A 22,654-nucleotide genomic window follows, 5' to 3' on the forward strand; every position below is an offset into this window, starting at 1 on the left:
CAGAGTCTGACAGCCCTGCCAGCTTCTCTAACTTCCACCACAATTTCTCACTGAAATATTTCCCCGCCAAATGCTTGTCATCTCTTGGAGGATACAGATTAACGTTGTAAGCAAAACAAGAAAATACTCAGTTTCCAAAAAATTTTTGCATCTATAATAACATCTATTCCTTATAAATATCCAATACATTACACAAAAGGGAAATTGTAACCCCCACACTTTGGATGAGGAAACGAATTAAGTGATTTAGCCAAGGTCAATTACCTTATTTTTGTTCAGTAGCTTCTCCATTTCCTAGTCTTCCATGATCAGTGTTCAGAAAAGAACTTTGAGTCTGCTTTCCCTTTTGATTATTACTTCCCTACTATGGACAACAATAACACCTATAGTTTACTAAGCAGGCACTGTGTAAGCACTTTGCATATATTCAATTTTTCATTTAATCCTCACAACTCATGGAGGTAGATACATCCCCCTTTATATATATGTGAGGAAATAGCTCCCAGGAATCAAGTGACCTGCTCAGGTCACTCACCTACTAAGCAGAAGGCCTAGGACCAGCCCCTGACTCTAAATCTAGTGCCATTAGCACTTATCATAACACATCAAATCTGTCAGCATTTTACTAAGCACACCTACATTCATTAGGAAGTGGGATGGGCACCCACCAGCAACTCCCCCTGCAGAGGTCTGGAGATGACAAGAGCCAGGGAAAGGAGGAGGTGGTGATAGGAGGTGACAAGGTACAGGCAAAGGTGAAGATGAGTAACCTTCTCCCAACTGCTCCATCTCAGGTTGCAGAAGAGTTCCTCATGGTCACCTGTACTCCAAGGGGTCTTATTTCAAAGAAAGTATGGGGGGAAGTAAGCTTTTATTTAAGAGGTTGCAGCAATTATTTTCGCAAATAATTCTCATAAAAATGTTAGGAGATGGGACCCAGCTTCCTCCCACCTGCCAGCCATGGAATAGGGAAGAAAGTATTAGACACTCAAGCTTCTCCATGGTCCAATCTTTAGCCTCCTCTCCAGCTTCATCTACCCTCATACTCTGTTTTACTTGATGCTTCAATACAGCAGCATCCTTACCGTGCTGTCACATATCACTGTACATTCAGTCATGTAGCTCACTGTCTAGTTCAACCTTCCTTCCCTTCCCTTGGCGAACTCTTACTCATTTCTCCACATTTCAGCTCAGCCACCATATACTTCAGGAAGTCTTGCTCAACAACCGAATTGAGAACTCCCAGAGGACACCTCCTCTGTGTTCCCCTATCCTACCCTCAGTGCTTACCTCGCCTCAACATTTCCCTTATTACGTGAGATTATCTCACACCAGAGATACAAGCAATATTATCTCCTTAAAACCTCACTCATACCACATCACTCTGGCCCATAAAGTGCTTCAAGAGGAATCCTATGGAAGGTAAGAGAACATATAGGCCCCATGCTCTGGCCTTTAAGGCCCTAAATGGCCTGGTCCCTGACCTTCTCTCCAAACTCCTCCTTTGTCCTTGCTTACTGTCATGCCACTGTCTGTTTTCAGATCCATCACCCTGCCAAACCCTCTCATGCCTTAAGACTTATTTCCTCAGCTCTTAGCACAGTTGTTCCTTTTTATTCTCCAGGGCTTTGTTTGAAAGTTGCCTTCTTACAGGCACCTTCCATCTCCACCTCTAGAACTGTCATCCTTTCCCATTGTTCCCTATTTCTTTTCTTCACTGCAACCACGGAATTTTATAATTAAGATATTTATTGACTTATTCATTTATTGTTTTCTTGTTATTTAATTCTCTAATTTAGTGGAAAACACACCCTCAACTCTTCATGCTCCTGGAAAGCGCAATCCAGACTTTTTAATCTGTATCCTTCCAGAGTGTTTGGTGCACTGTTACATCCTCAAATGTGCCAAGTAAATGAATGAGCAAGCAAAGTTCAGGAATGACACGAAGAGAGGGAATTATAAAATAGCAGAGATGTAAAGAAATTAAATATTAGTGTTAGTTTCCATAATAACTTGCATTGAGGGAACTCTGAGTGCTTTAAAAATATTAATTTACACTCTGTTCACAGGAAGAACTCATTATCTCTAACTTACGAGCAAAGAAAGTCAGCCAAATGAAGCGACTTTTCCAAAAGGAATATAGTGCATTAAATAGGGAGCTTGGTCTAAACTCTGAATAGCTTTATTTTATACCCTGTCTTGTTCCCAAAGGATTTTAGATGGCTTTGAAAGACACAGACAGTTACACAATTTAGAGTGTTCACAAAAACAAAACAAGCCAGTTGCTCAGGAGAAGCACGATTATTCCTGGTACAAGGTCTGAAAGAAACTTCTTTCTTGGGTCCACACAAAGGGCATCAAACCACATCCTCAATCACATCCTCCAGGCAAGGAAGCAGTGGGGCTCACGGGGTTGTTTGTGGCACTCCTCAGTGTGGGCCGATGGCGCGGGGCCAAGGCTCAGATCCACAGAGCAATTCTCCAAGGAACCAGATCAAGACAGCCCAGGTGTGCAATTCTCTGATGGCCTGTCTTAATCCAAAAAGAACATCTGGAGATTCTGGAGGAATCATTTAACAGCACACTCTTCATACGCTGGGCTCCGTGAATTTTAATTTTCACCCAAAAACTTCTAATAAGTACTACCTAACAGTGAAATTGAAAGTGACAAGCATCTGGAACACGGTCAATGTTGTGTAACAATGAAGATTTCCATCTGATTTATCAGTCAGATGACCTGGGGAAGGGTATATTAGCTAAGGTGTAGGTTAAGCTGTTCTAACAAAGAGACCCCAAAATACAGTGAACTAGATAAAACCACACTAACATTTTGGGCAAAAGCACTGGGAACTTCTGGTCCTGTTGCCTGTGTTAACTAGGCCAAGAGGCCCATGGTGGGTAAGGAGGTCCTGTGGACCCACTGAGTGGGGCCTCAGAGAAGGGGCTTAGGGGGTCACTTACCGGGCTTCTGCATTTCCTGTCTATAGTGTAGGAATTAGCTGTCTGCTGTGATGTTTCCTCCTTTTAATACTATGGCTGGGGCTGTTCTTCTATGAGGCATGACCAAAGTGTAGACTCCTCAGCCGGGAGTTCTCCACTGTGAGGGTTCCAGCAGCCCGACCAGATGGAGGGGATGGAGGAAAGGTGGCTTTGAAAATGCAAGTTCCACCTACCCGGGTCCCAGTATTTCCATTTTAGCCACTGAGATTTTATCAGCCAGGGAGATTTTGCTGGGTTTCAAGCTGCCTCAGGAGCCCTCAGGAGCCGGCCTCAGGCGCCATTAATTAAACCCGCTTTAGCCCGGCAGCATGGCTGCAGGGTCAGAGTGTGGAGGACGCCGGGAGGAAGGGGAGGGTCATGAAGGAGGAAGGGGAGGGCCGTGAAGGAGCGCAGAGCGTGGTGGGCGTGGGGAGGGGCGTGGGGAGGGGCGGGGGAGGGGCGTGAGGGGAGGGGCTTGAAGGAGCGCAGAGCGTGATGTGATATGCGTGGCGACTGGCATGATGGAGGAAACGGTGGATACACCGGTGCTTTCCTAAGCGCTATAAGCAGCAGTGACTGTGACTCCTTTCAGCCCTCAGGCCATGGAGCATCCGGTCTGCTGCTGCAATTTGCGCTTGCCCTGAATCTTTGGGGTGGGGCTTTCAGCCTGGGTGAGGCGTGAAGGGGGCGTTCCTGACGCCACAGGCGTCCAAGTCTTATGGCAGGCACCACTGTCACGCTCAGACTTCTCAGGCTTCGTCTCAGGTTCGCCTGCTGTCTCTATGGGGCGGCTGTGGACTCTTCAGGTGGGTCGGACTCACTTTGGGGGGGTCAGAACTGGGGTGGGGTGAGCACAGCTCAGCAGGCAGGGGATGAGGGGCAGGGTGGGGGATGGGGTAGAGGGTTCTGTGGCCATTTGGGGTCTCCTGGAGTGACCATATACAATTGAGAGGCTTCTGTTACCTGTTATCAGATGCATAGGACTAAACTAAATGATAACAGATGCTTGGAGGTCCCAGAGAAAATTGACAATGGAAGCCTCACTGTAGGTGGGGCAGGCTAGGGCCATCCTTCTGTATAAAAGTATCAGGGAACGTTGGGTTGTGTTTCTGGACCATCTGTCCTTCTACCTTGTAGTGAACACAGGGAATGTGTACAGATAAGAGACAGAGGCTGCACCTGCCGATCCGTGTTCTCTAAATCTGTTCCATTCTGCAGAATGGTCAGCATGGCTTCATTCAACTAACATACTTCTTACTTATGTGTATTGAGTGTTTGATGCAAAAGAAGTGCTTTGCAAATTAGCTCGTTGGATCCGTCAACATTTGTAAGAGGTTGTTAAACCATTTCACAAAGGAGAAAGGTAAGGTTCCTATAGGGGAAATGTTTACACATAATCACAGTTATATGTCACAGGCAATTGATATTGCCTGCTATGTGATGAGTCTGTGATTCACTTTAAATTGGTGAGGAGAATCTAGTTATGTGTTCTTAAGTTGACAACCAATAAACTGTAGTAAACGCGCCAGTCTGTAAATGAGATTTACCATATTTTGGGGAAATGTCCAGTTTATTTCACATTGCACATCATGTGATATTCCTTTATAATGAAGCTAGTATGTATTAAGGCTGTGTACAGACTGTATATACGTTTGCGGTTATGCAAGAATAACACATGCCAGATCAACACAGGGAAGCATTTGGCTAGAACCCCAAAGGACTTGAGCTTTCTATACCTACAGCCTCATTTCCCCAACTCTATCATGTCAACTTTCTGCCCCTGGACTCTGGTAGAGATGTCCCTGTCTGAACCAGAATGTCCACAATGTTTTAGGAATCAGCGACCTTCATGGATATGGTTCTGGGTTTCACCCAGGAAGAATAGGCCTTGGTGGGCGCATCCTGGCAAAAGCTACACAGAGATGTGATGCTGGAGAACATCATTCATCTTCTCTCTGTTGTTGAGTCTGTCAATAAGGATTTATTTACTCAACAAGTATCCAGAGAAGTTTCCACATATCATGCTCCCCTCAGCTCTCATTTTTATTCTTTCATAACACAACTACGAGTGGGTAATTCTGTTTATTGATTTAATGACATGTAGTTTGCCCCTTCACTAGAATATAGTCTTCTTGACCACAATTTTATGTCTTTGTTGCTGCTCTATTGCCAGCACCCAGAACAGTGCTGAAAACTCAATGGGGTTTTTTTTAATAACTAAAAAATAAGATTAAACAATTCCTAAGTAATTTTTCTGTTCTAAGCAGTAAGCCCAAAGTTTGAGGCCACAGTAGAAAAAAACACCAGGCAACATAAATTTAGGTTATTCTGGATTAACTAGAAACATTTAATTCCTTGTTTGTTGAAAACACTGGGAATCTTTACTCTGTGAGCTTGCTCGTGCACATCCACGAGTTCCTCAATGCTTTTGGCTTGGTGTCACGGTGTTCCTCCTGCTCTGCTCAAGGACTTCCAAGGTTTTCTTCAATGCTCACTTAGTTGTTCATGCGATCCTGTCCTTGACTTGAGGAATATGTATGGTTCTTAAAACACAGTTCAAAATTCAAGTGGCTTTTTCCCATGAACAGGGTGGCAGCTCTGCAAATAAGACACAATTTCCCATTGGAGCAAGGAGAGGAGTTGTGGAGGGAAGAAAGGGGATTCCCACAAGGCCTGAGGCTGGCTAAGCTCTAGGCATGTGTGTTCACTATGAGGAGAAGCCTAGTCAGTGAGGGATAAGGGCCTTGGTAATGCCGACTACAGATTTCCTTAAGTCCATGGTCTTTTCAGGAAAGTATGGGAATCCAGTGGGGGAAAAATCCTCAATGTTGTCAATATTCCTAGCATTTATCAATGTCTTTTATTCATAGTTTATGTCCTCTTTGGATTGAAAGTTTCATATTGTGAACTTTGCCCTCATCCCTTCCCCTTGATGATTTCTTCTCTCATAACCTTACCAAAATCTGTCTTAGTTTTCTTTTCAATCTTGAAAACATTTTGTAATTGACAGTGCCCTAAAACATGTTTCTAGACATTAGTGCATTGCTCCATTTCACATTCTTGCCCTGTGTAAGGGTCAATATTTGCCTTGCATGCCGTACAACACTTTGGTTCCCTAATGCCTCTTGAGAAATTTATTTTTTAATTGACTTTAGGCAGGAGAAGTAACCTTTAAAACCAAGAAATGGTACCTATACCAAATATCTGCAGGAAGGAGCCATCTAACTGCACAGTGATGGTAAGTTTCTTGGGTTGAACCCTGGTCCCCTACATTAGAGGCCTGGGAATTGGATGATTACTAGTAAAGCACAATAACGGGACTATAATTTGAGATGGGAGTAAGTGCCATCCCAGCGGAAAGTTTTGCATAATTTTAATTTAGGAAGGATATTGACCTGAGCTCAGAGCTATAACCTGAGTTCTTATAAAAGGACAATTGTATAAACATGGCTCAAATATCTAGTCTATGAAACACAATGAAGTTACAAAATTAACCAACTGTACAGTTGAGGTGTTATAAAGAAGAAATCTCTGGGCTGGTCCAGTGGCACAACAGTTAAGTTCACACGTTCCACTTCAGTGGCCCAGGCTTCACGAGTTTGGATCCCCAGTGCAGACATGGGACCACTTGGCAGGCCATTCTATGGCAGACGTCCCACATACAAAATAGAGGAAGATGGACACAGATATTAGCTCAAGGCCAGTCTTCCTTAGCAAAAAGAGGATTGGCAGCAGATGTTAGCTCAGGGCTAATCTTCCTTAAAAAAAAAAAAAAAGAAGAAGAAATCTCAATGCATGCAAGAGAGTAACACACCGTGCATATGTAACTTACATGAGGAAGGTTTTTAACCAGGAACTATGACTGACTGATTAGCCTAGAATTCATACATAGAGAAAAGAACAAATGAACGTCTGTGGGCAGTCTTTTAAGTGCCTCTTAGCTCCTCCAATAAGCAGAAATCTCACATTGGGGAAGAACCCATTGAACAGAACTAGTGTGAGATGTTTTCACTCACAGGTTCACAGTGACTTAACATATGTGAAGTCACGTGGGCCCAGGAGGCCCACCTCTGTAAGCTGTTGGACCAACTGAGGCAGCAAAGCCATGAGGAAGCACTGAAGTTTCACCTGGAAAATACCCAAGATATTCTCCAGAACATGAAATACTGGTAGGCAGGCCAGATTCAAAAAGACAGAAGGGGATGGCCTGAAATCCATAATTAAGATCAGATGAAGCCTGCTTAGGAGCCCAGGGGTGTGCCCAGGAAGTTCAAGATGAAAATCTTGCCTCTAACTTTGGAGAATGTTGTGGACTTTGCTGCTCTGTTCTCAGCCAACTCAGAAGGTTCCAGGGAGGATTTTGATCAGAATAGCTTATGGAGGGAGGTTTCAAGGTCATGTAATTTAAACAAGTGCAGTCAAAGAGATGGCTGTAAGTGAGGAAAGCAGGGCTCCTGGAGTGGTGAGAGTCACTAGGACAGATGGGAGAGATGGGGGGCTGGGGAGGGTGTGGGTGCACCAATGATGCACTCCTCGGGTCCCCAAGATGCCAGATGTCTGGGAAGCAGCTGCCACCATGGCCTTTACCACTGCAGCCACCGCCAGTGCCGTTTCCCCAACCACCATGAACACCACCACAGTAGGCTGGACAGGGAAGTAAGAAGTAGGTTCCAAATTCACCACTGTGGTCTCAAATCTGGACCTGGGAATGTTGTGATTGGGTCTGATAGGAGTCGTTGGGCAAGAGGAATTACCCTGAGGCAGGGGCATGAAGATCCCTGAACTCCTCTCCAAGTGTCATTTGTTGTATTTGAATCTGTTGAGCTGAGGTGGATTCCTGCCCCAGAGGTGACCAGAGTCAGCCCAATCCACATGCCACAGCACAGGGGGCGCCAACCGACCCAATGCATTCCAGGAGGCTGTGGGACACCACCCCCGCTGCTGGTGCCCTTGCACTGGCTGCTGCCACGTTCATCATCCTCCCTCGGGAGCCCGGCCTGGGCTGGGGGGGGGCCCAAATGTGGAAGGGCTGAGACACAGTTTGGGCACACTAGCTTCCTGGAAGCCTCCTGCTCCAACCAGGCTGATGACAACTGCCAGGGTACTTTCAGGTCTCAGGGCCCTTTTCCCCATGCTAGACCCCAGACAGAGACTCATCCCAGGAAGCTGGAATGGCTGGCCTCCTTCAGACAAAGCAGGCTCCTCCAGAGGATACACCTCTCCCTGTGCCCTGCCACAGTGCACCCAGAGAGATGGCCAGGGCAAGGCCTGTCTTGGACCTTAGTCATGGATTTCTCTCAAGAGTAGAGCTCTGGGCAGCAGGAGGGCATGGCTTTAGTGACTCCAGAGTGAAGGGAGGTGCCTGCCCCTGGAAGGGCAGGCCTGCCAATTTCCCCACTATTTCCGCAGGGGGCGTGGCATGCCTAGTGTGGCCAAACTCCTTTGGCTAGCATTCCTGAGCCCTGTTGACTTGTCAAACATTTACTGCTCCCTGTGTTGAAAAGCTCCTTCCTGATGGGAGGCCTTGTTCTGTCAAACAATAAAGGAGGCACCGGATGACCAGCATGCAGGAGGGATAGCCTTGCCCTGCCCCCTGGCTCCTGATGGGCAAAGAGGGGCAGAAAGCTATTTTCAAAGGATGGGAGTGGGACCTGAGCAGAAGGGGAGACGGGGATGTGAGACACAGTTGTAGAAGTTGGGAATCCCAGTTCACCAGCAGCTGCACCCGGCCACCACCAGTGGGCTCCCCCACACTTTCAGTGCCACAAGGACCTGTCCCTCAGCAAGCCCAAGGGCCTTTCTGAGGCCAGTCACCTTTGCTGTGCATGCGTAGATAGAAAGAAAGGTTTTCCCTCCATGGAGTGGGGCTTCCAGAGTGCTAACAGTCAATAAGACCCATGGGATTTGTCAGTCAGTTGGGGAGGGGCGGGTGCACCCACCATCCTCTCTTCATTTCCCTGAGATCCTAGATCTGGTGAGAGTCACTTGAGATTTCCATGAAATTAGTGGAGTTCTCACTGTGTTGTAGGCGATCTTGTTGAGGTAATGGCTGGCCTCTGTGATATCAGGTCTCGGTGAGGTCAGAGGGGGGTCTCTATAATGTCACTAGAGGTCTCTTGGAGGTCATGGGAGTTCTTTGTGTGTTCAGGGAGTTCTCTGTGAAATCAGGAGACCTCAGTTTGAGGGAAGAGGGGTTCACTATGAGGTCAGTGGAGGTCTCTGGGTGGTCAGACAAGTCTCTGTGTGGGCATGGGATGTCTCTGTGTGGTCAAGGGGAGTGTCTAAAGTGTCAGGGGATGTCTCTGTTAGGTCAGCTGAGATCTCTGTCTGTCAGTGAGGACAGAAGGGGCCTCTATGACGTCAGAGGTGGTCTCTGTGAGGTCACGGTGTTACCAAAATCAAAGTGGTTTGAATGCTTGCGAGTTAAGTTGGCATGAGCACACTAAAGCTATTTGGGAACATAAACCTTCCCTCATTTGTTTGTCTTCCACCCCTTGACTATTGGGGACCACTGAGAACGCTGTGTAGTAGCTTCCCTCACTTCATCTGTAGTAAGTTCACAGAAGGTGTCAGTTCACACGAGGGCAGTGTGGAAATTAATGGTAACTAGAGAAGCTCTCCTGATGGAGTGGCCATTTTTGCAGCTGCAGCTGCCACGTTATGTCCTTTGAAGGGCTTTACCATGGATCCCAGCTACTTTCTTGGAGACCTGTACCACTTCTAACAGTTTAAGCATCTCTGGCCCATGTTTAACGTCCATGATTCACTCTGGAGACCTCTGTGGCTGGAGGTCACTTCTGGGCAAGCATGGCTTAAAGACCCATTGGAATCAAGGAGAAGGGCAGCAGAGTTTAAGATATGACAGGATATTAAAGAAATCTGAAGGGAATCTGGCATCATATCTTGATAATGAAGTATTCTATTTTGGGATAGCCAGAGGCCTCATCAGTCACTGGTAGACTAGAGAATTGATGTAGGAGTCCAAACCCTCATAGGTAGGTCCATAGCCAATTTTTTTGCTTTCTTGAATAACAAGCAGATGGCAGCTACTGCTCTGAAGCTTGGGGGCTAAACTTTAACCAGTGTGTCCATCTTGCCCCATTCAAAAGCGTCCGTTTATGATCGCGAGTTTATCAGAGAGGCTGATAGCCATGCATCCAATGTAAAGAATCCAAAGAAGAAAGAACAGAGCCATTCCTTTAGACACATCGTATTCCTTCCTGGTCAAGAAGCTGAACATACTTAACTCACGTCTGACTCTATCCTCCTGGGGATAGAATCACACCCCGCAGGATTACCCTTCTCCCCGCCCCCATTTTCCATGCCAATTGCAAGTTCGGGTCGTGACCTGTGCTCCTGACAAAGTGGCCGCGAGACAGCAGGTTCCCACCACCCCCTCCTTGGGTTTGAGGGCTCTGATAGAGCGGCTCACACAACTCGGGAGAACCTCTCCCTTCTGAACAGCCACAGGGAAGAGGGGCATAGAGCAAAACATGTGTGGCAGGGAGGAGGAGCTCCCGGGGCCTCTCTGGGTGTGCCACTCTCCCCGAACCTCCACGTGTTCGCCAACGCAGCAGCTGTCTGAGCACCGTTCTTTCGCAGTCTGACGGAGACTCCATCGCCTGGGCATAGTCGATTGCGGTCATTGGCCGTTGGCTACTCAGCGCAACCTTCAACCCCTCTTGCCCCCCCCCCCCGTCCCCAGGGGTGGGGACGGGGACGGGGACGGGGACGGGCCTGAAACTTCCAAGGCAAGAATCGAATCACACAGTTGGTTTCCCTGGCACCCAGCCCCCACGCTTAGGGCTTCTCCAACACTCACCTCGTTAACACCAGTTCAGGTGGCGTTGAAAGGGGCTTGTTAGGCATAACACCAGACAAACCACTTCGCCTTTCTGGCTCTGGACTCGTTTCAGGAACTGAGCCCTAAAGTAATTCTCCTAACCAAAGATGCGCCATGTGGCTCTCGTATGGGCAATCCCAGGACTTTTAGGCGCTCGCTGCCAGAAACCAAGGGAAGACATTTACTGTTATAGCCCCAGGAGCGCACAGCATTGAGAGCACTAAGGTCTCGAACAAAGCTAGATTCCCCTGTTCTGAAAACTTCCTGATTCCGGGAAAGCTTCCTCTTTCTGGCTTCTGGCTTCAAGGGGCATATGTTTCACCCGGGGCCAGCCACCTACCTGCTTCCGTTTTACCTTTCCTGGCGTGGCACCGGCTGCTCACTCCACCTGTCCTTGGGCCCATAGTTCCGAGTTTCCCTGCTTGAATCATGTAGGGGAATCTCTCGCTTCTCAGGGGCTGCTGTATCCTGCAAGAGGGCCATCAGCTCACCTCCCCCACTTTTTGGTGCTTGGAGCTTGGTTTTCTCCTGTTCCCAGCCTGTGGAGGCCCCTAACTCACAGAGCTCGTCCCTCCCTAGAAGGGGGTGGGGAACGGGGCATTCTGGTACACACAGTGAGGAATCCTTCAGCAGTTTGGACCCTGTTTCACAGGTCCAGGGCTCCAGAAATCTTCTGGTCTCTCCCTTTCCTGAGACCTCCTTCAGTTCACACTTTCCTTCAGAAAGCTTTCCCTTGTGGGCATTCCACACCAAGAACACGGCTCCACTAGGGAGCAAAGATTCAGCCTGCTCTCCTCCTTCCTGCCGAGGTCACCGGGCCCTCCCGGAGCCAACAGGGGGAGGGGGCTGTCCTTCAGCCCCATCACGTCTCATCTGTGGTCAAGGGAAACTGCCACGGCTCGGTCTTCTTCGATCCCTTCCCTCCCTGGTGACGGTTCGGACAATCCTGCCACCAACGCCCTTCCTCTTGGCAGTCCGCACACCGATTAGCCCCCGACATTGCGGGTGGCCTCCTGGCCCCTCGGTGGGGGCTGGGGTTACTCACCCATGGCATATGTCCCCTCTCCCTCAGGTTACCTTGAGGAGACTGGCGGGCCACAGCGAGCAAGGCGGCCTGCCTTTTCATCTTCTTGTCTTCCTTTGCATCCTCAGCTTCAAGCCGGTTATGGAGCACCCTCCGTGCAGCCACTCGTAGCTGTGCAGGACTGGTAGCAGGATGGATCGCCAACTTTTGGAGTTTCCCACGGGTGTCTGGAGCACTTCTGAGATCTGAAATACGGATTCGGGATCACTGTACTGCCCCGGGCCTCCAGGTCCCAGTTTGTGTATCACCTGAGGCAGTCCTGCGGCCTCTGGAACAAAATGTGTGTGTGTGTGGCGGGGAGGGGAGGCGGGGAGGGGCGGTGTGGCTTTCCCCAGGGCCCCATTGGACCTGTCTGAATTTAGGCCATTTAATGGGTGGCCGGCTTACTCTTTTCATGGCTTTCAGAAGCAGACCCCGAAAATATCCTCCCTTTCCTCCATCCCCAGGATCATTGGGATTCCACCCTGCCTCGCTCTCTGGCACAGCCTGTCCACCATGCCTGTGGATGTCCCATCCTGGGTCATCTGCCTTACCCGCTTGTTCCCTGGCTTTGAACGGAACGGACGACTTTGCCTCAGGCATGCTAACCTTCTCCTCCAGAAGCCCACAATTCGTATGGGGCAAGAATTCATATGGAGTGAGTATAATAATATTGCTAATAAAGTTATTTTTATTATTAATAGCTAACAATTATATAGTGCTTCCTATATTCCAGGCAATCTTCTAAGTGCACTCTAAATATTAACTCTTTGAATCCTTGCAAATCCCCCATGAGGTAGGTATTATTTCTTTCAAATGAGGAAACTGAGGCACCAGAGAGAGGCTAAAACCAATATGTAACTGATAAATGAATTCATCGATAAGGCTGAGTAAAATGCAGGTTCTCTGTCTTCGGAGTCTTGGCTCTTGATACTCTATACCTGTGCTCCTGCAAGTCCTATGAAACTCAGAAGCTTGTACGATGGTGGTGAGGCACAGAGGCTTTAAGCAAACTGCTGAGTTCCACAGCTGACTCCACCCTTGGCTTGGTGCTGAAAACAGTCCTGGATTTGAGAAGCTCAGTATCTACTGCCCTCTCCTCTAGGACCCAGTAGAGGTGGGGGATACAGATGCAAATATGGGGAGGCTTTTAAGTTCTAGGGGCAGGTTGTATCCAAAGAAGCTCAGGGCCTGCAGGTAACTTCTCCTCTCCAGTTTAGCACCTCCCCTACCCCTTCAGCCCCCGTCCATGCAGAAAGGCAGCATGAGCCTGGAATCACACAGGCCTCGATGGAAATCCTGGCTCTGAAATGCACTGGCTTTGGGTAACAACTTAGGCTTCATGATCAAGAAGGTAAAATCAGAGGAAGATGGTGCTGTTGAATGAGCATCCCAGCAGCTGAGTTAAACGGTAACCAAAATGACTGCCTGACTCAGGGGCATAAGGCTTTAATGCACACACACTTCACATGTCCCAGGCACAGGCTAGACATTCTACACGGCTCATCCCTTTTCATACTCCCAATAGCCCCAGGAGTTGTGTTGTTCTATACCCACGTCACAGGTGAATAAACTGAGGTTCAGAGACCTTAAGTAAGTTGTCCCAAAAGTTGGGCTGCTTTGAATCCTTGTTACCATTACGGGCTTAATTGTATCCTCCCAAAATTTATATGTTGAAGCCCTAACACTTAGCACCTCGGAAGGTGATTGTATTTGGAGACAAGGACTTTAATGTGGTGATTAAGTTACATGAGGCCATTAAGGTGGAGCCCTAATCCTGTCTGACTGGGGTTCTTGTAAGAGGAGGAAATTTGGAATCACAGGGAGACATCAGGAATGCGCTCACACAGAGGGAAGAACATGTTAGCACAGTGAGAAAGTGGCCATCCACAGGTCCCCTACTACCAGCACATAATCAGGAAGGGCAAAGAGGTTTTCTGGTGCCATTTTGTCCAGAGGCTTTATCTCATATTTGGTAACTCCTAGCAGCTCTGAAAAATAAATGTTATGAATGTGGAAATATCAATGGATCTGGGAATTTGTTGTTGCATTATTGTCATTTCTTGGAGGATCAGAAGATGTCATAAGCATAAGCCTGTCTCTCCTAAGAAGGCCTGGAAAGAAATTACAGAAAGTGTAGAAGGCAGGAGCTACTTCTACTATAGCTCATTTCCAGATTCGGGCTAATATCAGATCTTCATTGGATTATTAATGTTTCTTGAGAGTGCTGCTTCATCAAATTTCTCTTCCCTGCCTGGGCCTTCAGCAGCTGATACGGTCATCACCTGTCTAGCTTGTGGCCCTGCATATCTATGCCTTACCTATTCATATGTCCAAAGTGACATGAAGCTCAGGAGGCCGTATTTTCTGATTTATGGTATGATTTTTGGAAAAGTTTTATGAGGTATAAACAAAGCAAACTAGTTAAAAATCTAACACTCATTTTTATTTGAAGAGAATAAAATCATATGCCATTAGAACTCCTCTGGAAAACCCAGGGCATATATCTCACAACTTGCTTGACTTTTTTTTTTTAAAGATTTTATTTTTTCCTTGTCTCCCCAAAGCCCCCCGGTACATATTCTTAGTTGTGGGTCCTTCCAGTTGTGGCATGTGGGATGCCGCCTCAATGTGGCTGGATGAGCGGCGCCATGTCCACGCCCAGGATCCAAACTGATGAACCACTGGGCCACTTGCAGCGGAGCATGCTAACTTAACCACTCAGCCATGGGGCTGGCCCCCTTGCTTGACTTTTGATAGGCAAGAAGGAGATAGAAATTCTTACCAGTGGCTATCTGGTTGCTAGAAACAGAAACTTCCTTTTGTTAACATAAGCAAAACAAATATCTTTAAAGGCTATGGAATGACATATAAAATTGAGGGAAAATAGAACTTCAGGAAGCACCAGAACCAAAGAATAATGAGAGATACAGAGACGGAGACAGAGAGTGGGGGGGAAGGGAAGAAGGGAGGGAAGGATGGGTGGAGAAAGTGATAGAGTTAATTAAACAAGGTGGCCACAGCATAGGCTAAGGGAGGGGATGGGAGATTGACAGTAGTCCGTGATCCCAGAGAAGAATGTATTTATATACAAATGGAGGAAGGATACTGGACAAGCAAGTATAAGTGATTTTCACTAACAAAGCATTCCTAAAGTACTCATAAGCATTACATGACTCCCTGATTGTCTCATGCACAAGTATTGCTCAGTGAAATTCCTGCTTGGGGACTTCACCAAATGTCATCTATTTACACTCAACACCCATTTCCATCCCCTTGTACATTCTTTCTTGTGTTTCAGTACTTCCCATATTTGAGAGGGCTAAAAAGAACGTTTCCAAAACTCCCTTGATGCCACGGTTCTACAATTGATTTAAGTTCCATCAATGTAATGCAGTTGCATGAGATTTGAAAGGCAGAAGGGGTAGTGAAGGGCAGCAGGGACATTTCGTGTATTTATTTTCCTGCATTAGTAGCAACTCCAGGCCCTGGCAGGCATCAGTTTTTCCCGTGGCCAAAAGGCACTTTGCACTGCCTACTCACCAACCTCATGGTCAGGGGCATGGAGACATCAGCCAGAATTTCCTGCAGTTCCCCCATCCCTGGTCTACATCTGCTGAGGCCTGACCCTGAGCCTGAGTCTAGCAGCAGACACCAAACTCCATTCTACTAGCCCTTGAAATAATTCTGTGGACGTCTAATTTCCTATAGTAAAGCCCTTTCTAGTGGAGATACTTAAAGTAGTTTCTGTTTCCTGCATTCACCCTGAATGATACAAGTATCAAAAAGCTCCTTCAGTATCAATTTAATTTCCAGCTTTATTGCACATTCTTTCAGTGCAATGATATGGTTCACCCATCTTATGGCTCCTTTCCTTGCACAGATGACAGAGTTTTCTTGAGTAATTGAGCAGAGCTTCCTCTGACTTGCCTACAGGTGAGTTCAGTTATTTTGTTCCTTGAGACCACTCCCATTTCCCAGAACTATTGTGGACTATGCTGCTTAGCTTCAGTGGTTTCCTTGTTGTGTTTCATCTCATTACTCCCAGAAATGTACACTAGGAGTGATGATTGCCTTGATGGCTGTTCTTTTAGGCAAGTTGGATCATAAAAGGCATACTTCTCCAAATATTATTATATCATGAAGCATTCTCTGGTGATAGCCCTTTGATAGGTACACTTATAGAAGAAGTTAGAGTTGGTATTATGCATTAGAATTTCAGTCACATAGTCCCTTGGATCTAGGAATCCCAAAGCTAGGGACTTATGTTACTGATATCTCACAAAAAATCCTCTCAGATTTACATATAAGTTTAGTGCAGGAATTGTTTTTGGTAAGTGTTTTTAAAAACGAAAACAGCAAAACGATCCTTCAGGGACCATTTAATTGAATTACAGTATATTCAATTGATAAAAGTATTCAGCTGTAAAATAACATGGTTGGCCCAATACAGGAAGATTTCCAAGATGTAATATTGAGTGAAATGGTAAGGATGAATTGCACAAAATATTTAGCATTTAGCAAGTTTTAAGTATGACAGGTGAGAAAATATGCATTGGTGTCAACTACACATGAACTGTTCACTAATTCCCCTTGGGATCAAAATACAAGGTTCTGAGAGTTTAGAGTGGCGGGGTGGTATATCATTTTGTGTTTCAGTGGAGAAAGAGAAACATTACCAGGTATTTCAAACAGAGGGAATTTACAACAGGGGATTGTTGGTTGGCTTTGCCAGGATTGGACGACTGAGAATGAGGGTATTCATTTCCTAAGGCTGCTGTAGCAAATTACCACAAACTTGGAGACTTAAAATAATAAGCATGAATGAAAAAAGAGAATGAAATATACAAAAAGAAGTGTATATGAGACATATAGGAAATGCTGACAATACCCAGTACACATGTAATCAACGTTTCAGAAGGACAGGAGGAAGAGAATGGAGCTAAAGCAATATCTGAAACAATTATGGCTGAGAAATTTCCAAAAGTCATAGAAGACTTCAAGCCACAGATCCAAGAAATGCTATGAATTCTCATGAAGACAAATACAAAACATTTAGATCCCACCAAACATGGTATGGTCTAAGGTCTAAAGGGGTATTTCACAATAAGGAAGTGTGGGCCCAACTTTGCATCTCTTCATTGTGGGGCCTGTGAGTGAGGGAGAGGAAGAAGCAGCAATCATGGAGCAGGGCTATAGCGTGGCTGCTGATGGGGGATAATTAGGAGGGAATGAAGGTAGCCTCAGAGGCTCATTGATCCCCTCAAACATTGCTTGAAGACCTGTAACTCAAGATTTGGCAGAAAAATGGCTAAGAGTTTGCCTTCCCTTTTATCGAGGAAAAAAATACCTATAGTAAGTCTTACTTACAACTACTTATACAAAAGGACAGAAAACCCAACTCAGTGGGTATAGACAATGAAGATATTTTGTTTTATGTAAGTGCAAAGTCTGGCAGCAGCAAGCCTTACAGGTGTGGGTTTATCTAACCATTCAGGTGTCAAAATCAAGGATCTGCTTTCATTCTGGCTCTCTGTTCTGCTTTACTTGGTGTTGGCATAATCTCTAGGCTCTACGTGGTAGTCCTCCAACTTCTCCAGGTGGGCACTCCTCTGCAATAGCAAAATAGCCATGGCAGCTATGTCATCATATCTGTACAGCTCCCTCTTTTGGTAGGTCCTTCTAGGAAGGAGAGAACCTTACTAGCTAAGAAATTATAGCAGATGTCTCCTCTCACCTCTGAGGCTCAGATTGAGTCTTATGCCCATCTTTGAACCAAGATCGTGATTGAGATACCACGTTAGTCTTCAACTAAGCAGAGACCAGGTTTAGAGTTGGAATTGGGGGTTAATACTACCAAACCACAGCACTGGCATGGGGGAAGAGTGGTCTCCACAAAGAAAAATATAGTTTCTAAGAGTAGAAGTGGGTAATCACCAGAGGAGGAACAAATGCTGGAAGCCAAAACAAACAAACAAACAAACAAAAAATCAACTCAAATCACATGGCATGACACTTGACCCACTTCTCTTCCCTTTCCCTCCTGGGTTAGCTCGGCTCTCTTCTCAGCTGTTGCTTGAATGCACCAAACACCCCGCCCTTGAGGCCTTTGCTCTCCCCAGAGCTTTATCCTGGTATGCTCTTTCCTCAGACATTTGCTTGGCTTTCTCCCTTGTTTTTCTATTCACGGCTCTATTTAAATGTCGCCTCAGAGAGGCCTTTGGTGAATTCCCTATCAAAAATAGCAACTGCATTTCTATCTACCCCCATAATTGGCTTTGGTTGTGTTTATAGCATTTATCACTATTTGACATTATTTTATGTCTCTCTTTGCCCTCACCACTGGAACACACTCTCCCTGAGAATATTCCCTCGTGCTCATTGTTGTATCATGGTGCCTAAAACAGTGCCCAGCATGTAGTAAGCATTAAACAAATGTTTGTTGAATGAATGAATGAGTTAGAATCCAAGACCTAACCCCACTTCTGTAATCTTAAGCAGGGAACTGAAGCCTTTACTGCCTCTGTTACCTTATCTGTCAAATGGAGATGCTTTCTACCACAGAGCATTATTCTTCAAGTAAGAAAATGTGTGGGAAATGTCTGGCATGTACAGATCTTTGATATATATTATTCTCACACACACACACACACACATATATATATATTCTCACAAAGCTTCATTCAGTGGACCCAATGAGGCCAGAATCCTTTATTTAAATCAGTTGTTATCGACCCTGGTGTCACTTTAGGATTACCGAGGGAATTCTTCACAAGTGCTGAGCTTGGTTCTCACCCTGAGTCTCTTATTTAATTGGCCTGGTGTGATGCCCAATCATTGGCAATTTTTAAAGCTCCCCAGCGGGGTCTAATATGCAGCCAGTGCTCAAGACCACTAGTTTCTAGTCATTGGTGGGCTGATGGCAGGGCTGGATGTGTAACCATCAGACTCATGGAAGCATTGTAAAACCTGGCCCTTCCAACACCTGGAAATCTCTAGAAGCCAGCTTGGCTTATTTTCTCCAGTACAAACCTTCAACTGGCAGACTACACAGATGATCCTTCCCACTGTGTTAGAAAGAAAAAACACCAGCTCTGCCTCAGATTTCTCAAATGATTTTTACATGTGCAAACCATGACCCGTTTCCACGCTTGTAGATGTTAGGGGGGAGAAAGGGAAGCTTAAAGGAGACCAGGGAGACTAGTGTGTATTTTCTCCTAAAGAAACTTTTAAAAGTGCAGAGGAACTGGCCTGGGACAGGGTCTAGGATCTAGATCTTATACTAACAGGGATGATGCATGTGAACAGTGCCCAGGACAATTCCTGGCCCATCGTAATTAGTGTTCAATTAAGCAAACTAGACTTGCCTAAGGTGTTATGATAATAACGACACAACGACAAACAATGAATCCTTTTTCTGAGCATCTTCCCTGTGTTAAGTATTTTAGGTAGGTAATTTTTTATCTCTACAACATTACGGTAAATCACTGGTTTTCTCCCCTTTCACAACTGGCAAAATTAGGATCTGAAAGCTTGCAGCTGGGAGAGGGAAGACTCAAGATTAGCATTCAGGGCTGACACCAAAGTTCATCTTCCTGCCTGTATACTCTATACTGTTTCTAGAATCCCCTTAACTCTCAAACTCTATGACTCGGAGCAAGTTGGACCTTTTTCACCTGCAGTAAACAGAAGGCTTTTCCTTCACTTAAAATAACGTAAGTAGTGATAAATGCTAGGAATACAACCGAAGCCAATTGTGGGGGTACTGGGTTAGAGATGCTGTTCAAACCTCATCCCATTCAGACCCTCTGACTATTGATAGGAGAGGGAAAGTGGAAGAGAGAGGTTTTTCCTGATCTTTGAGGCATACACCTGTGTGGAGAGAGGGGGCAGAAATGCCTGGTTTTCTGTTAAGAGGTAGGGCCATGGGAGGAAGCTGCTGCCCACTCCTCAAACTGTGCAAGTCCTCCTGATTCAGGGCAGTTCTACAGGCTCTTGTCTCTGCTTATCTGGAACTCTCTGCTCCTTGTGAACACCCACCATCACCTTTGCCTGGAAATTCCTATTCACCCTTTGGATCCACAGTTTAAGCGTCACTTCCTCCAAGAAGCCTCCTCTGGTTCTCCACCACTCCCACCCCTACAGTAAAACAAAATATTTTCACATCTTCTTTTGTTGTGTTTATGGTAGTTTGTAATTACATAATAATTTTGAGTAATTGTTTAGCGCCTACCTCCCCTTTGTCAGCTCCATCAGGGCAGGAACCAGATCTTTCTGATCTACCTCCATATCCCCATCGCCTAACACAGTGCCAAACACATAGAAGGGCCTCAACATTTCATTTGCCTGGCTGTAAGTGTTACAATGAAGAGACCAAACTTAACCCTTCCATTTTTTCTTTCTTTCTCAGGAAACAGAGGAAAGGGAACCTCTGCCACTCCACTTCAGCCTGACACTCCTGAGATGCCTCAAGGCACAACTAAACAAATGGTATGCACCTGGGTATGTGGAGCTTGAGGAAGAGCTTCACTTATCTTTCACCTTCTATTCTCTGATGCTGGGTAGGGTCCTCCTTTCTGGTTTTTTTTTTTCTGGTGTTGTTCATTTATTTTTTTAATGATTGGCCCTGAGCTAATATCTGTTGCCAATTTTTTGTTCTTCTTCTCCCAAAATTCCCCTAGCACATGGTTTTATATTCTAGTTGTAGGTCCTTCTGCTTCTGCTATGTGGATGCTGCTTCAGCATGGCTTGATGACATCCATTCCCAGGATCTGAACTGGTGAAGCCCTGGGCTGCTGAAGCAGAGCATGTGAACTTAACAATTCGGCCACGGGGCTAACCCCCCCTTCTTGGTTTGTGGTTTCCACCCACCACCGTGATGTCAGACTCTCTTTGACTTTGAGAGTCTCCTCTGGCAGAGAAGGGAGGTAGAAACCTCTTCAAGTGTGGGGTGGTTCCTGCCTTAGCTGATATCGCTGCAGAAACCTCTCTCCACAACCTGGTCATGGGCTTGGCACCTGCCGCAAGAAATTGGACCTGTAGCATGTGCAACGGTTCTGAAGCCTGTGACCAATCCTCCCACTGCCATCAAAATAAAGGGTGGTTCTGAGACCTATTTCAACATTTTTTTTTAAAGATTTTATTTTTTTCCTTTTTCTCCCTAAAGCCCCCCGGTACATAGTTGTATATTTTACTCGTGAGTCCTTCTAGATGTGGCATGTGGGATGCTGCCTCAGCAAGGTTTGTTGAGCAGTGCCATGTCTGCACCCAGGATTCAAACCAACGAAACACTGGGCCACCTGCAGCGGAGCGCACGAACTTAACCACTTGGCCACAGGGCCAGCCCCCTATTTCAACATCTTAAATTCAGCTTCCAGAGACTGAGGGCGACCTTTTCCCCAGACACCACATTTTAAAATGTAGTGGGCTCTTTGATTTTGCAAACAAAATCTGGTAAGCAGTTAAATTACATTTTAATATTCCCAGCACTTAGCCAGGAAAAGATGCACACAGAATTGAAAAGCATCCTGAGTTTTTCTGTCGTTTTTATTTAAATGCCCAGATTAGACCATAATTCATCTCAAAATGGCAGGAGGCCTCTTCATGCACTTCACACTTCAAAATGTCTTACAAAATCATGTCAATTTTGGCAAGCCTCTTGCCATGCCAGAAACAACAGCAAATGCTTTTCTCCTTGAGTACCATCTATTGTGAATCAGATTATAAAAAAAATACACCTTGCTCTTTTATTTTGACTCTGTTTTGAGGATTTTATGGCATCTCTGCAGTAATTGATTTGTGTCACATTCCTGCATAAGTAGCATTCATTGTCCCACTTTTTAGAAGGGGGAATTGAAGCAGAGGTGTGGTAAAGCAACTTTCTTATGATCCTGGAGAAACTCACTCATTCATTCACTTGTTCTTTCAGTAACCATGTCTTGAGAACCAGCTATGCCCTGGTCACTAACCAGACCTTGAGGATACATAAGTGACTATCTCACAGGCCAGTCTCCAGATCTCTGGTAGAAGAGAGAGTCATTCTAATAAATGATTACAACATTCCACAATAAGTGCTGAGGTGGGTAAAGGGGCCACAAAGAATCGCCCCTCAGCCAGCTTGTCTGTAAGAGAAGGCTTCCCACAAGAAGTGAAATATGAGTCAAATCTTGAAGGATGAGTAGGACCCCAACCATCCAAGGCCTGAGTGGCAAGAAGGGCTTTTACAGCAGAGGGAGCAGCATGCACAAGGCACAAAACAGCTTCGTGTTTTCTGGTTTTAGGTGGTTGGAGAAAAAGATGTATATGTGGGATTGAAAGAAGATAGACAAGAACGAGAACGAGAACAGTCTTACATGCCAATCACGGGACGTGGACTTCCTCCTGACACAGTGGGACGAAAACAGTATAGAGTGTGTTAGTTAGTACTCACTCACTTACTTAGTTCAGCCTAATTCAGGTTCATACAAATTCCCCCTTTCCCTGTCTTTAGTGGTCAAAGAGAGTGTTGATCTATCTGAAGAAATATAAAATTATTAAAATCACTTTTTCAGATCCAAGGACCTCTTTGAACTGTCTAAAGTCATCCTGCATGCAAATGTGCATTTGCCTGGGTAGATTATCTAAAGCCTTCGTTGGATTTCTCAAGTGATCTAAAGCTCTAAAAAGTATAAGAATCACTACTCTGTTTATTTTATGAAAACTTTCAGCCCTTCCCAAAGTTGATTTTATCCAAGTAGAATTCTTTTATATTAATCTCTTAAAATTTACTG

At 45.7% G+C, this 22,654-nt stretch overlaps 1 long non-coding RNA gene across 2 annotated transcripts; it reads left to right on the forward strand.

Moving 5' to 3' along the window:
• The first annotated feature begins 3,481 nt into the window (after window positions 1-3,481).
• On the forward strand, window positions 3,482-22,426 carry LOC123282500 (uncharacterized). 2 transcript variants are annotated; one of them, XR_006522621.2, is made up of 6 exons: window positions 3,489-3,785; window positions 6,135-6,217; window positions 11,975-12,186; window positions 12,353-12,543; window positions 20,296-20,375; window positions 22,166-22,426. It is a non-coding gene; the product is annotated as an uncharacterized lncRNA (long non-coding RNA). The 2 variants fall into 2 exon arrangements; XR_006522620.2 differs by lacking the exon at window positions 6,135-6,217 and having other exon boundaries at window positions 3,482-3,785.
• Window positions 22,427-22,654: the final 228 nt, after the last annotated feature.

Source organism: Equus asinus, unplaced genomic scaffold (assembly GCF_041296235.1).
Source record: "Equus asinus isolate D_3611 breed Donkey unplaced genomic scaffold, EquAss-T2T_v2 contig_194, whole genome shotgun sequence".
Taxonomy (NCBI): Eukaryota; Metazoa; Chordata; class Mammalia; order Perissodactyla; family Equidae; genus Equus; species Equus asinus.